This window comes from Trachurus trachurus, assembly GCF_905171665.1.
Source record: "Trachurus trachurus genome assembly, chromosome: 12".
Classification (NCBI taxonomy): Eukaryota; Metazoa; Chordata; class Actinopteri; order Carangiformes; family Carangidae; genus Trachurus; species Trachurus trachurus.
Genome location: NC_139908.1, coordinates 19,481,842 through 19,499,547, shown reverse-complemented (window position 1 = coordinate 19,499,547; position 17,706 = coordinate 19,481,842).

Genomic DNA, 17,706 nt, shown 5'->3' with positions numbered 1-17,706 from the left:
TTATTTACATTGTAAAACATTTGACAGTGTTTAAGGGGGCAACACTCGCATTATAACCATGGTAAACTACAGTAAATGCACTATGTCTGCACAATATCACACAAAGCATATAGATTCACATTGGTTTTTGTTTGGGACTTGTTTCGGAAGTGCACAGTGTAAAATGTTGGAGCTTCACACCTCTGAGATTCCACCTTGAACGGTGAGAACACAACACAGCAGGTGCACACATCCCTCTGGTATGTGGACCCAGTAGCTGGTTGGTACAGTAGATCATTGTAGATGGTGGACTCTCTCTGTCTATGTGTTAGGTCACAGACCAACACATGAACACACAATGTTTTCACGCATGTAAAACCTAAACAGAAGAAAAGGACAGAAGAAAAGCATCTAAAACTATTCCATCCTGATCATCATTTTCATCTCAACTGTGAAGTGTTGTGACTGTACAGTTGTGCCTCTTCACCATTGCCCCCATCATCACACGTGGACCTCTCAAATAAATCTGTTATCTTTGCTCACTTTGCAGTGTCAGCCAGCAAACCCATTGTCCTTTTGAGCACACTTCCTCTGCACTGTTGACCACAACACTGAGTGCTTGATAGTTGCTAGATGATGGCAACTGCTGCTACCTGCTATTATGGATTACACAGCCATTTGATGCAGCTAAAATGGCCTTTTAAATATCTGAATAAAAGCTAAGAAAAGGTTGAGGAATTAAAAGGCCAAGCAGCCACCCTGAACTCTCTGATGGGCAATCCCTGCCAGACATAGTCAGTCATTAAAAACCATTGCAATTATATTTTTATGCTGCTTTCTGCTACATGGTAAAATGAACTTGGAGGATGGCCCCTGTTTTTTTATTCATCATTATTGTTGGACTTCATGGACGGCCTCAGGCTACGTGATGACACAAAGTGTGAATATGGGGTGTAGTCTTGCCTCACTGTGAAAATGTTCAGACTGTACTCATTCATATTCAGTGTAGAAAATATGACGTGCCCTTTCTTTGTCATCTTTGCTTAATGACAGTCGACAGTCGAGATGGATGAGACACAAAATAAAAGGTCACCAGGACAACCCATTGGGGCACCAGAGGCCCTCCTATTTCTATTCAAGACCAGTGACCAAGGTTTTCAAATCACCGGTTTGAAACAATGAAGAAGGATTTTGCCAACAGAAATAAGGGCAAAAAAACAATATTGATGTACAACTTGAAATTTTAAAGCAGAAGTAAGCGATCCGGTCGTTTTGGCTAACTTCTTGTCAGCCGATGGAGTTAGCAGTCCCTGCCCTCTGCATGCACGCGCATCCCTTGGCTGCACACACAGAGAGGACCGCCCCTTTTTGCCGTTCTCTATCCTCATTGGATAAAGGTTGTAGGATACAAGGAAAGTTTTCTCCTCGGCTTACAGCAGAGCAGAGTGACTGACAGACCTGTGTTTTCAGACCAAACACTCTAAGTGATTGCTGTCGGAAGATATAACAATTTAAGACTTATATTAACACAAACATTCCGCTTACTTCTGCTTTAAGTGTTAGGAATAGGAATTCTAACTTCAATAAGTGTTCATGTATTGTTATCTAAAGCTTAAATCACAGATGGCCTCTGTTAATGTGCAGTGAACCAAATCACTGAGAACTTTCTACATTCCCTGAGCGTAACAAGGTCAACATTATGGCTCTACAGTCAGAGGACTATCACTGTCAGTTAATGGAGTGGACCAATGATGGTGTATAGAAACTCAGGGGCCACTCCCTTCAGAGGATTTATGCATTGCCTCGCCACTTGTGTCAACACTTACACTGCGTCAGAGAGCGCCCCCCCCCCCCCCCCCCCCCCCCCCCCGTCCCCCGTAATAGCTTTGACAGACTGTAACTTTTATCGTTTTGTTTTTGTAAATAAAAAAGAACAGGTAAGGGCCTTTTAGGGGCCCTGTCAATATTGTTTGCTACCATACTATTTTGATTACCAGTGTGCAATGAATCTTGGGATACGTTGAGCTATAAAGAAGCCAGTCGTTGCCAAGGCCGCATTTCCCCATTGCATTTGACGGAGCCTTTGAAATGGAAGAGCTTTGTCACGTCACTGTCACGAAATTGGTTTTCAAACACAGCCAGATCCGGGCCCTGATCCTGGACACAGCCAGAGACAGTTAAACCCCAACAATTTTCTTTTACAACGTATGCACAAAGGTTCCTTTACTAAGAGCCTTCACAGTGTAGGTGCACCACTGACTCACTGAAGCGAAAATATGTGTTAACCATATATCAAGCACAAACATACACATACCCTCTGCCAGCTCTTCACACGGTAGCTGTGAATTTATTCTTTGTCTATTTTCTATTCAAATGTGGGCTTAAGTAAAATATTCTTTCCTTGCGAGGCTCCTGTGATTCTTCAAAGTGTGTTAAATTAATTTTTATTTATGGGATCATGAAAGTGTAAAATGTTGTTTGATGAATTTGTAATGGCATTTGGCTTTTATCTCTATTTCTCCCCAATCCTCCTTTATCTCATATCTCACCATCAAACTCAGCCTCCGTCACGTTTCTTTACCTATAGGCGTTTGAGCAAATACAATACACACTGTACTTCTGTGTCTTTTTCTCTCTTTCTTGTTCTTCTGCTTATCTTTCTCTCATTCTCACCATTTGTGCTATTTTTTCTGTCTTTTTCACTCCCCATGGTGCATTTAGATTCTTTGATTGCTGAGGGATTCTGGGTGATATTCCTGTGGCTAACCCTCCTGACACTGACACCTCCCACGCTCCTTGTGTACGCACACAGATACATACATGCATTCAGCACTAATTCATTCCTCATTCGCCCAGAGTAGAAACACACGTTCAGACCCTCAGTGACCCTGCTGTGACCTTCTTCATCATCCTCAATTGATGCACTGATCCCCACCTCCTCTTTTTGCATCAGATCTGAAATATCACCACTGTTACTGTAAATGATCAAGGCTGTTTGCCAAGCGCTGCCATAACTGTAGGTGTAATGCCAGGGTGGTGGTGGCGGCGGTGTATTGTAGATGTGTAGGGGTCTGATCAGCGCTGACAGCGGGTGTGGAGGTGGTTCTGGATGCGAGAAAACGTTGTTGTCTCCTGGAGGTGTCGTCGGCTTAATTCTATAAAATGTCTGCATAGGAAAGTGCAAGAAAAATCCACCCCCTAACCGTCAGCCATGGTGATGTGGCTTCTCTTTTTGTTGCTTGAGGATTGTTGAGATAAGAGCTACTGGCACCTACTTAAAGGGACTGACATCAAAATCTAATGCAAGGTAAAACATGGAACACAGTACTGACTGATGTGCTGCAAATGAATATAGAATATAATATATAAAATATAATTGATGTGGATATGAAATAAGATGTTAAGACACATCTGAGAGGAAAGTCCACAGGAGGCCAGCAGGCTGCTATCCATTTGATCATGACAGTTAAAAAGTGGAACCCCAGAAACAAAAAGGAGTGATGTGAGACTGTAGAGGATATACAGTACTGTGTTAGAGAATCAAACTGAAACACTTTATCTCCTCTAAATACATGAAAAACACCAGACACCACACATCACACTTTGAGATGTACATACAAATCCTCTCCAATTTATTTCAGGTTTTGTTTTCCCACAACAATGATGTGGCAAAAAAAAACATTGGTTGAGGTTATGGAGACACTGTGCTCATTATAACTAAAAACATACAATTATGAGGCTTCTTTTGAAGCAAGATACTTTTAATTCTCCTCACTGCATCCTGTATGACAAGGCTGGATGGTTTCCTCTCTCCTAAAGGTGTGATTTGCATATGCATGTGTTTTTTTTTATAAGCCTTCTTGAAACACCGATGTCATATCTTGACCACGTTACACATGGGTTGACTATTGATTAATGATCAGTGCTTTTTCCCCCCACCACCCACCTAGAAGTCACTGCAAAGCACTTTTAAATAAACTTGTTAACTCTCAGTCATTTTAGATTTGTAATCTTTGACCTTTCAACTGGAAATTGTATTTATGTTTGTCTTAATTTGGTGTTGTTTTTTTATGTGGGCTTTACTCTACTTATCTACATGTTAAAGATGTATATTTTCTACCCCAGACCTCCATTCTGTTACTGTTTTATGAGTTTCTGATTCATATGTTCCACATCTTCACAGCACAAAACTGAAACGCCCAAAAATCTGATGTAAAAGGTCAAAATGCAACAACATATTACAGCAGTGCCCAAAACCGACGGCTTGGTCCAGTCAGATGTGATGATACCTCGGGGGCTGAACAGTCAGCTGTGATTTTGTGTCTGCCCACTCATGACAGTAGGGGAGGGAATGGGGAAGCAAGGTCATGGAGGGTCAGTGGAGCACACGCAAGCACAGACAAATGTGTGTGTATGTCTCTCACTTCCACACACACACACAAATTTTGCAGCAGGGAGTACCTTGTTGGAACAGTGGGGATGAGATGGAAGGACAAGAAGTCAAAACTGTATCAGCTTTCCAAATGATAAAATCTCACAAAAGATGTTGTAACTGGAAATTACATTTCACAAACCTCTTTTTTACTCAGTAAAATGCAAATGTAATACAGTGAATGTGTCCCTATATTCACTGTTATTACCGAAACATTACTTTAGATTGTCTCTCCATTAAATCTCAATTTTGAACGTGAGCCAATGCTGATACATTTCCATTACAATACAATTGAGAATATTAGTGATAGTTACATTTGCTTCTTTAAGCTGAAGGTATTTTCTTAATCCCTTCCAATCCATTCAATGTTGGTGGTCAATGTTGGTTTAGAACATTGGTTCCCAACCTGGGGTCCGGGCCCCCCTCAGTGCGGCGTCAGAGATCTCAGGGGGTCCACAGAGCTTTGTCTGTTCTGAGGTTTTAAGGTTATCAAAATGATTTGTGCATATTAAAATTTTAAAATCCCAATAACACACCCAACTGGATAATCAAAATGATGTATAAAAAAGACAATAGGAACAAAAACATACAACTGATTAGCAAATAAAAGTTTGAACCACTTCCCCCCATCCACAGGGGTTGTGGATGGGTGGCATGGGGGCCTAGCTTGTCTTCCTCCAAGGAAAAAAGGTTGGGAACCACTGGTTTAGAATACCTACTGTCTGTTACCATTTCCATAACCGCAGATTTATGAAGCAATATATGTTTTTGCTATTGCTTTTTATTGTCTGTTGTCAGTATTTTTTTTGTCAGCTTCTGTTTCCTACTGATCCGACAGACTGTCCCTGGGGAGAAATGGGCCTCAAGATGTAGTTGAACCCCGCCCCCCCCCCCCCCTCCTCCCACACACATGCCCACACTGCACCCCCATTCCCAAAATAATCAGCTTTGGGGCTTGACCAGCTGGCCCCTGATCCAAGGAACTTTGGGATTTTCCAGAATGCCATGACAATATGTGGTGAGACATTGCAACACATTTGGCCTCCTGAGGAACATTTACAGTAATTCGTGTGGTTTTAGATGCGTTTCCCCTCTGGGGCTCTAAATCACATCGACTAGGTTCAAGCTGTTCAACTAAAGTTCATTTTGCTAATCATGTCTTCCTCTTCTCCATCATTTATTACATTGGTGCATATGACAACTTTATATCATCAGAACAGCTGTCAATGTTGTGAAAATTTACCTTTTTAATTTGCATTGTGTTCTCACAGTTTAGGACCTTAATGACTTGTGCTTGGGAAGCTTTGCATACAAATATATATATACCGGTATATAAACTATTTTCAGACCTGATTTGAGGTGATCCGCAGTGAATGATGGACACTTTCCATTTGGCCACTTCTATAGCATGAAAAGCATGTGTCTAATTAACACCATGAATGATGGCTTCATTCCATTTAGATGTCCCAATTCCAAGGCCCTGCCATTGTGCATGCTGGCTCACTGGCATGGCTCGCTGGAGCACTTGAATGAGAAAGAGTTGTCATTAATGTTGCTACCTGCTTTTTCTGACAAGTAAAAACATATTCATGATAAAGTTTGTTGTTGCACACAGAAAATCAACGTCCAGACAGATGCTCTGGCAACTGGAGAAGATTCAGGAGATGGCGTGAGCCTCATTATGTGCTCAGATGTCATGGTAAAGATGCTCCTTGTCAGTCTATCATAACGCTGTAGCAGGAGTCAGCTGCTTTGATGAGGCAATACAGCGAGACTTACAGCACCATACTGCTTTAAAGACACAGGTAAATACAGCAACTGTTATGTACCCAGAGACTGGCACAAGTTCCAGGGAGACAAGTTTGTCTTTCTCTGGTCCATTTTAAACAACTTGCACTCACTTAGACAGTTTACAAACTACTTGACAAGTTGTAAACCCTCAAACAAAGTTCTGGTTTTTGGATTCTCTGGCCTTTATTTGACCCCGAAACATGGAGCTCTTGTTTTGGGCTTACAAAGAAAGAAAGCACAGATAGAAATACACTCACACACACACTGACACGCACATACACACACATACACAACCCCCTGGGCATCGTTAAGCCCTGCTTAGCAGCTCAGTGAGGCTGGCAGGCAGTGCTGCTGATATTCTCTCTCTATTTTGGCTGCTCCCCTCTGCACGCTGCTCCAAATCCTACTGCTCTCTTTTCACACATTTTATCTCCCAACTCAGGACCTACACAGAATATATACTTGATATGGAAAAAAAGAGAGTGCAGGGGCTGAGGGATAACTTATCCTGAGTGCTATCCATGGAGAAAACAATGCCAGAGGACTGAAGATGAGCCATAGCATACAGTAAACACTCAAAAACCACTCATGGTTTGATTTAGACTTCCTCTTCTATTCAACAAAATAAACATTTACTTCTTTTTTAAAATAGTTTATGTAATGTTAAAAACATGTATTATCCATCTTTGAAAGGTAACAGTATACACAAAACTACACTGTAGACAAGGATATATATTGAAAACGCAAAAAGGCTTTCAAGGAAGTAAAATACTGATTTGTTTGTTTCTGGTTCTCAATGTCACTTCTTACAGATACATATGTATATATATGCTTAAGGTTATATTGGATTCTATTATATAAGACCACACTAAAATCATATTACATTAAGTAAATGGTTGTGAATACAGGTTCTCTAGAGCAAGATCAACTGTTCATTAGTCTCTACAAAGGATGTGTGGGCAGGGAATTAAGCTGAATGTTTTTTGTCTGTCTGAAAAATAACAAAACACAAACAATGGAGCAAATAAATATATATACACAGAGACAAATCTCTTGAGCTGTTTCAATGGAAACAAACAAACAAACAGGCAAAAATCAGATTTTATACTCAATCCCTCTCCATAGCTGATGGACAAGTGGGATCAAGCTGATCCTATTAGAGATGCTTCTGACCCTCATCGCTTAATATTTACCATGCTGAAATCCCACAGTGGAGCCATGTTAACTTGTCAACCATGTCTCTCTCTCTCTCTCTCTTCTTTTTATTTATTTATTTTTTACAGTTTTTTTTGGGATGCATAAACAAAGCCTCCGCTTCCCCTCAGGTTCATGCGGCTCCATTCACCAGAGACAGTGTCTGCGGTTTGATTACACGCAAGTCAACTCGGAGGAGAGACGCCACAGAATTCTGATTATCCCACAATTCAACGGCTGCCATTTTGGAGTTATATAACACAGTCAATCCCCCCCTCCACCCCTCCCCCCTACCCCTCAACACTTTGGCATCTTTTTCTATCGATTGCTTCCATTTCCCAGAGGCATGCCCTGCTCCCTCATCCTTTTTTATCTGTTTCATCCTTTTTGTCTACCCCCAATCTACACCCCCCTACCCCACACTCTCCTCAGCCACCACCCGCCCGCCCCCCCACATCCATCCTTGCACTTTTCTGTCACTTTGCTTTTTCTCTCCCTCAGCGTTTTCTCCAGGAAGACATGCAGTACATTCTTGCCCTCTCATCTGTTCTTCCCTTCTTCCTCCTCCCCATCCTCATCCTCCTCCACTCTTACATTTATTTGTAAGCACATCAACTCTGCACCAATTCAGCTAATGTGTTTAAGGCAGAGCCAGTGTTGAGTTTGGCCTTCAAGCTTTAACATTTTTGATTTTATTTCACTGTGGAGTCCACTGTACAGCTGCTAAACATCTATGTCTCTGTAATCAAGCTGTTTAATCAAGCTGAATGGGAGTTGTGAGAGCTGTATAAATGAAATCACTGGGGGGCTCACAAACGCCTTAAGGACAGTTGGCCCACAAAAAAATAGAAGTTCATTCATCCATCCACCCACCCAAACACACACACACATTCCCATCTATAAAACACTGCCTTTCCCCTTCCTATTAACCTACAACTTCCACATCATGTTGGCCACACACACACACACCCTGGGGGTTGGGGACAATTCAATCAATTGTTTGTCCAGTTCAGTGGTGTTAGCAAGAAAAATGCTGGCGTCTCTCTTTGTTTTTTCCCCAATTATGTCCATCTGTTGTCTGTCTCTGGGCAAAACACGAACAAAAATGTATTTGTTTTTAACCAAAATACAGTCGACACAGTTTCTTAAGAGAATTATCAAACATATAGCTGAAGTATGTTTCATGGGCTTGATATTTCCTGGTATAGAGATAAACAGAAATTTCCATTCTGTATAAATACATATAACAAGTGCAGAATAATATGAATTGCATTACTGAAATAGCTGTTTGCAGTTGTCAGTGCCCTCTTCCTGACATGTGAATTCAATGGGCTAAGCAGAGCACACTGCATTGCACACAATCATTACAGCACCAATAGCATTGATCCAACTACTGAGCAACTGAGCTGAACATTGATAAATCCCATGATCAGACCAACAAGCTAAATCACGACATCACATTTTAAATCTGGAGAATTCATGGATGCATATCTGAAATGTAAATTCTATAATAAGCTATCCTCTATTTCGGTAGTGCTACTAAAACTGGCACTTACAGTAAAATGTAACACTCACACTTTGAGCTTGTAAGTGAGAAAGTGTGGAAATCATCCCTAAATTAAAAATGAAGGGCGTGAATGAGGAGGTGGATGCAAAAAAAAAAGCTTTGAGACAAACAGTTAATCACAACTCGACTCTTATTATCATCATGGCTACAAACAATAGACATTTTGACACAAAATATTGGCTTTACAAGATCTTCTTTACAAGCTAATTTATCTTCGCTTCCTTTATCAATCAAGTCCAGCAGAAGAATGGTTTGTGTACCATGAAGAAATCCGAAGGATCAATATAGAGCCAAGGAAGTGAAACATGTCAATATCATCATGCGTGTACTTCAGACACGTCTGTAGCATTCATGTTTTAAATTTAAACAGTACTGAGATAGCAACATCATAACCCAACTAATAATGTAAAAAGTATGTATTTCTCTGTGCCCATGACTTACAGTAGCAGAGTAGGCCTAAACCTGCCTGGAGTAATTTTCCTCTTCACCCGTGCAGGTTCATTGACCAATTAGAAGTCAATATTCTGATGATGTGTTACAAGCAAAATCAATATATTTCCTCCAGCCAGTCATGTGAAATTATTGTTCACCAACCTCAAACTCCTGCTGCGTTCACATACATGCTTTTTCCATACTTGCCTTCTTCCTCCACGTTCTCCCACTGAGAAGCATACCAACCCCCTGCCCACACATGCACATGCACATGCTGCTTAATTTGAATGTTACATGGGAAAATAAATGGGTCCCTATAGAGCAATAATAGACTAGATGGTGTATGTGTATGTGTAGATGGCCATAAAGGAGGGAAAGCATGAGTAGAAGTTCCCTGGGGAATAAACACATATATATATAATACTTCTTGTTACACACAAGAGGAAACAGTTATATTCTGGAGCTCACTATGCATTTGTGTGTTTGTGTGTGCAAAAATTTTGTCTGAGGTTGGGGTCAGGAGAGTCGATGGGAGACACGATGGAACCGAACAGATGTCACTGCTGATTGAACAAGATGTCACACAGGGGAACCACCCACACATTGACTTGTATATGTGCGATTCATTTTTACATTTATCACCTAACCCTAATTACTCTGAAGGAAAGCCCCACCTTCCTCTATGAGCCGTCGGCAACCTCACAACTTCTCCATAATCAATTCACAAACACCGCTGAAGATGTGTGTTACACTTATTAACACTAATATTATGCTAATTCTTGTTTACTGAATTGCCTGAATTGCAGGGAACAGAAAAAAGCACAACTGCCATATGTTTGTATAATTTTAGCTTTTTTTTCTTTGGAAATACACAATACAAATGGTGGAACTGTAAAATGCTGAAATGACACATTTGCTGGTTTGCTGGTTCTTGAACCTTAAACCTTAAACCTCAGCCATTGTGAAAACTGAATTACTGCCAATCACATACTGTCAAATGTGAAATACTGTCTCTTTCTACTCACCATGTTGCCACTTTTTCCAAAAGCATTGATGACTTATTTGCATATTGAAATACTGAACTTGTTTTATAAGACCAGACTTTAGTGAATCAACAAGGTAGAGAATTAAAGGACTGACAAGAGACATTTTTGAGGTTTCATCGAGAAGACACCGAGAATGAACAGAATGTCACTCAGAAAAGTGAATTAGGCAGTGAAGACAGCCCTTAGCTCTCCTAAAACTGTTCCTCAGACATAAACATGTTGGCTAAACTATATATCCTACATAAACACACCATCAAATCTGATATAACAGCACCTAGTCTTATAAATAAATGTATAAGACTTCACACTAAGCTTTACCGCAAAATTAAATAATGAACCCATGAAATTCCCCTCAAAGGGTGAATTTTCCCAGCTAGGTGGACGTGCAGTTCGCGTCATGCAGAGAGCCACCTGAGCACAACAGACTAGAATTTGCCACAGTCTGGGATTTAACTGTGGTCTTATACACAGGATTGTCTGTCACTTCCACAAGGGAGCCATATTTCTCTGTACCTTGCAAAATTGATTCTTCACGCTATTGTATAGCAAAACTGCCGCAATAATTAAGGCTTCTATAGCCAGGTCAGGGGCTATCTCTCTTAGCAGATTGACTTCTTACATTGCTTTTGAAATATTTTCTTTCTTCTTTCACATATTATACAGTATGATTGAGCTTTTTTTTCCCCCTTTTTTTTCCGCTTTGGATTGTGGTTGTATTATTTAAATCTACCTTACATTGCCAGAAATAAGGACAAAGACATCCAGCTTTCGTGCCTCAGCACATAGGTTAAACTGCATTTCATTTTTTTTTACAAGAAAATATTAAACCTGTTCTTGAACTAAAATGGGAGTGGGAAATACAGCTTATTAAACAGCTCCTCGTGGCTGTGCAGGATGCAGCCGTATATTGCCACTTTGAAGGAGGACATATATACTGCGCTGGTGTCGCTGCCTGATGCCCACAGACACAGATGGTTTTGTGACTGTATGCTGTCTGCCAGGAGAGAGCTGGCACAGCTGGTAGACACTGCAGAGGCTCTCTAATAACAGCTTGTGTATGGGCTCACTGGATGCTCACAGCGCATCACTGAAAAATTAAGCCTGTTGTGCTCAATAGGTCATTCATTACTTTCACATTTACATCTTTTGGCATTCAGTCGTTCTACACAGAAACTGTTATGTGTCACATAAAGAAATCTGGTTATTTTATAGGTGGGGATTGGCACGGAAATACTTCACACCAAGCTTAATGACAAAACTTAATTTCAGCTCTAATTTCAACTTCTGCAGCAGCCTCCTCTCACTGGAAAACAGTGACACCCATTGCTTTGTAGCGGTGGTTTATTGACCATGTCAAGGATGCCTGAAGGTCAACATGATACTAATTTTCATGTTTCAGATGCCGCCTATTTGCCATATGCCATGACACATTACATTACCCATATTTTATGTTAAATGCTGCTACTTGGGATGCAAAACAAATTTTTACTTAAAAACCCGACGTTACAACGCTATCTCGTCTCATCAGACCTCATCATTTACCTGCCAGGGGAGCAGTGGCACAGCTGGCGACACTGCAGTGGTGCTGGGAGAACAGCTTGCAGCCAGACATATAGGACAGCAATGAAAAGAGACATAAAAATACCTTATGGCTTTATGTTTCTTTCATGCGCTGGGAGACACTGTGGCCAAAAAAACTGCTGAAAGCACCAATTTCAGTCAAACACCTTCGTTCGTCCAGATGAATGGAGCGGATATTGTAGGAGAGCTAGCGAGGACAACAGCAGTTATTTTAAGCACAAAGCAAATTAATTGTTAGACGTTACATAATGAAAATACAAGTTTATCACAGTAATTAATGTAACCTAATTAATCTCAAAAAATGAGGAACAACAAATGAGAGCTCGGTGACCTACATCTACTTTTTAGAAAGGGGGCTGAGAGGGTTTTCATGCCCTTGTACGATGATGCACTAAAAACACCTCATTTCACTATTATTAACAGTATTACCAATGCTGAAATGATGCATAAAAGAACAAAGTTTCAAAGCTGCGTGAGTCCACATTGCTCTCTATTCCAATCCCCTGCATGTTACCTCTTCAAGGATGGGTGCTCGCTATCTGACTAATGCAGGTTTATGAGAGGTGGCTGAGAGGAGCTCGTCTTCCACTTTACCATCCAATATTTTCTTGATAAAGAACAAAAACAACAAATAAACAGAAAGGACATACAAGGTGGTTGTTACGGTGCATGCGTGTTGCTTAAATGTGTATGTGTGTGTGTGTGTGTGTGTCCTGAACAGGATAAGCAGTTTAGAAAATGGACAGATGGATGGACCCACTTATTCTAATTCAGGGTTCACATTGGATTGAATTGGAGCGTATCCCAGCATACACTGGACAGATGACAGAAACCCACTCTTAGCATGTCAGCACTCCATTATAGACCCTTACATGTAAAACTAATGAAAAACTGAATTTTTCTATCAACTTGCCACATTGTCACAGAAAGAGAGGAGAAGCGGATTAAATGCCTCATCAACAATTCACAACAGCTTGGACCATCTGATTTGTCTTGCATGACAAATGTGTTCTGCACTACAACTTCACAACGTTATCAGAGGACCAGTTATGCAGAAACCAATCTCCTGCCTTTCTCTGTAGCACCAAATAGATGTTGGACAAGTAAGGCACCTTTAGTCAATATAAACCATGATAATATCTGACATGGTGACAATATTCATTAATACTCACATTGTTGAGAAGTTGTAAAATACAGAGACAAAGAATGTTGATGCCTGGATTCTTCTGCCTGTACAAGCGACCTGAAATACTGTGGACTTCATTTATGCATTGATCTCTATTCTACTTTAAATAAATCTTAGGTCTCTCATGTTCATCAAAGATGGACGTCCATAAATCTGATTATAAATCATAGAAAAAGGAGCTCCTCATAACTTCAGATCGTATCTCCTAATCCTCAAATTCAAAGTTTTATTGTCTGTACAGTACAAACAATGGTCAAAAGGTAAACAAATAAGCCATAAGATAAAACACAGAGGACTAGATAGTTTTACTTTTAATATTCAGACTTTGAGTTAGAAAACTACCATCAGTTTTTATCGGATTATCTGGGCATGGGAAAAGTTGATTGATGTTGTGTGGAATCTTTACCTCCTCTCAGATACTGAAGCCTGACACTCTGATTGACACCACTGATGACATAAGCTGAAGTCAGTGACGGTCTCAAAAGTAAATGCAAATGAGCGATGGATGCCTTTAGATATAGACATCAAACAAACTTAATTTTCATATCTGACAGAAGAATAAAACACTCAAATACAAAACTTGCTTTTATATACTGTATATTTCACATACACAATTTTGTATCTTTTCTATTCCTTTTTTGGTCAAATAGATATACATGTATACTGCATTTTATTTGATATTTATAAAATACAACTTGAGTTCAAAAAGTGAAACCAAATAAAGTACATTCCATTCAGTTTCAGTCTGTCTGCCGATCTGTTCCTCTCCCACATACAAGCAACCCGACCAACAAACATGAGGCGAGGGAAATTAAAACTTCAAAGGAGTAAATGCAGAGGGGAGATAGAAAAAGAGAGCAACCCCCCCTCTATGGTATAATGACCCCCTGGTGGTTGCCACATCTAGTTAGTCTCACCATCCATGACAGCTTAGTTAGGCGGTTTCTGTGTTTGTGCGCAGGTGTTTGTTTACATAAAATATATGTTGAACGACTGTTCCAGTGACATTCCTCTCTGTCAGATTGGATAATCTATATGAAGTCTGTGCATGTTTTTGTCATGGTGCATTCCTATACTTGCCTCTGCATATATTTCAGTGCTTATATCTCTGCGTGGGTACATCTACAGCAGCACAGGTATATGTGTCTGTGTTTGTCTGGCAGCCACATGCTGTTTATCCTGGTGATGCAGCTCTCTCCAGTTGGGGGCACAGAGACTTTTTTTTTTAACCAGAGGATCACAGACGTGCCCTGTCCCTAACAATACACATTCTCATCTCCATAATCCCTCCATTTCTAAAGGGAAGAGAGGGAGTGAGACAGTGGCGGGTAGAGGGAGAGAATGCAAGAGAGAGAGAGAAAGCATGGGGGGGATATGAAAAGAAGAAGATAGAATGGAGAGGAGGAGAAAGAGGAGGAAAGGTATCGGAAGAAGCTGAAAATGAGGGGTGTAACGAGGAAGATGATGGGGAGGATTTAACAAAAGTGAGGGAGTGGTGTTTTGCAAAAATAAACAAAGTGGGCGAGAGAGTGAGAATGGGATGCAGGGGAGAAGTGGGTGAATGAAGAAAGGGGAGAAAGGGACCCATACTGTAGATGAGAGGTCAAAAGAGAAGGGAGAAAGGATGGAGGGATGACAAAGGAAGTGGGACAGACCATGGCTGATGATGAGGAGAGAGAGGAAGAAAAAAAGTCAGTGTGTTTGGTGACAGCTTTACTCAGGGTTGTGAGTTTGCACTCATCACTCTGCCAATGGTAATACACACACACACAAACGCACACATGCACTCTGCCAGACAGGGAACACTGGTGCACAGGAAGTGTGATGTCAGTTGACCCCAATATAAACAAAGAGCCACCAGAGTCACACACACACATACACACACACACACCCTTGGGGCACTTGGCAGAGTCTGAGCTTCAAATTGCAAACAGCCTGATACAGGAAACAGCTAACTACGATTAGTGTGTTTAAACACACATACATTAACACATCTAGTGACATACTGCCAGTGCACATGCTACCAAAGGCACACACACAGAGAGACACACAGAGAGGTATTTCTGAAAACTGAGTCATCATCTGAAATGCTGGGGATACATGAGGTTTTCTCTGAGGGGGTGTCAACCTACCTCTACACAGAGATCGGGGGGGGGGGGGGAAAGAACTGGAAACAGAGAGAAAGAGACAACAAAGATGGAGAAAGCAAGCCGATAATGCAGCGAGCAGAAACTCCAACCTGTCAGATGAAGTCTAAACCATCACTAAATAGCTGCAGGCTCTAAGTGAGAGGTATGTGATTATTCAAGGCAACTGTGCAGTGATGTGAGGAGGTAAGTTTTTAAACTGTGTTTTTTTCTATTTTTTATAGCTATATTTGACTTTTTAAAAGTAACAAATCAATTCTCTCAAAGATGTTGCTTTCAGTGGTACACATGTCATATTCGTTGGCATTCTGCAGCATGTATTTTTCTGACTTATTGATTAGACAAAGACAAATACTGTATGTTGAGGAATAAAGTAGTCAATAAAGAAATGTCTCTATTGAAGCTACAGATGTTCCATTGTCTTTGCAGTTCCTTATCTACACATCCACAATGAATCAATGAACATGTCAGTGCAGTCTGTACAGAGGAATCAATCAAACAGGTAGAATTAGGTGCATCACTGTTGATTTTTGATGCCTGTTGACTACTTACTGGTGAGAAAAGCAACATTTTGGCACAAACCATTTAGTAAAATCAAAATAAGAGGGAAACTGAGATACATCTCATCATTTTTGTGAAATATTATTGACTGGATGGAGATGGCACATCTCTTTCACCAAGATTAGGTTTATATATAAAAAAGGGAATATACGAAAAAGTAATTTTAGGAAATGTAATTGCTGGGATCTAAATATTTATTGACAACAGAAGGTGGATTAAGTGGATGTTTTGAATACAAAGCACACACGACTGCTGCACCAGAGACAAGGTTTCACATCCACAGTCGTGTCAGTGGGGAGGTTCAGGCAACAAAAGCATTTTGGTTTGAGGTTTGGGAAAGATTGGTGTTGTTTAAATATTTATAAATGTGTTTCTGAATGTAACTATACCACAATCTTTTTCCTGATCTGATTGCAACCATGTGTTGATGGAATAATGCTGTAATCACTGCAAGTGGATATTGCAGCAGATCAGATAAGTTATAGCCGAAAAGGAGCTATAATGTCTATGTCTGGTACATTCATTATGTAAATGGGAACATCGGATCCCCTGCACACCCCCACCCCCAAAAAATGAAATAAAATCTGTTTAGTTCAATGTAAAAATAATTCCTTGGTGTCAGCGTAGCCCTTAAATATCCTCCAAGAAAACTTAGTGGTTAAATCAGCACCCTTCGACGATACAGTGGCAAATCTTCGAAAATGAAACTGGCCGAGGTTTCTGGAATAACCTCTCCTTTACAAAGCGTATTACATAAAAGCTGTTTTCTCACTGTCTATTAAGTGCAAGACATGCCCTGCTGGGGTAAGACCCTGCAGCTGAGTTTGGAGGGCAGCCAACTCTATTCTACAACCCATGTAATTACTGTAAGTCACATTTCCAGTTCATTTGTTATAGGCCACAGTAGATGTAATAGAAAACATATTTCCCTCCTGAGGTCTGAGGAAGTAACTAGATGGATTTGAAGTGCCGCATTAACAGTATGGCACGCGCTTATGTGTATATATCAAACAATGAGAAATATCCCGAAATGTCATTGGCAGTTTTGCATCATTTTCACCAACTAAAATTGAACCTTATTCTCTGTGTGTGTGGAGTAAATGACAAAAACAAGAAGAAGAGTGGACATCCCAACCCAACTTAAAACAAGACCTCACCAAGACCCTTCCATTAAGTGCCACTATTGATCTTTAAAGGGGCAGTGTCTCCTGCTATTGATTTTAAATGGGTGTGCTGGTAGCCAGAGGATCCTCTAAAGTTTCAGCTGAGTGCGAATCTGAGGGTTTTAAGTAAAGGATGGAAGAAACAGCACTTCTAAAATGACAGGCGAGAAATAAAAGGAAGGTTGGATCTTTCCTGGTGACCTTGGGTGACCTATGTGTTGCTGTGTGACCTTTTCAAACAATTCATGACCCCTGATGACCCAATCTGCCTCTCACAGCTGAAATACTGTGCTGTACTGTAAGTTCATCTCAGACAGAAGGAAGGAAATAGAAAACAGCTGAAGTGGCCCATAATGTATTTAGGGATTAATTAATCACAAAAGATTAAGACTGTCCTCCAAAAGAAAACGGTCATTTGTGCTACACTCGTGATTACACTTTATTGTTAAGTGGCACCACAACGTTGTGTTAGACAGCATCAGTTGTTTCAACTAAAGCCCAAAATGAAACATTGGATTCAAATGACAAAGGCCTGACTGTAGTAGATATGATGGCAACAAACAAGGACAGTGGATGAGGTTATAACAAAAATGTAAGGTCTGCATAGGGAGGAGGTTTGGGGAGGGA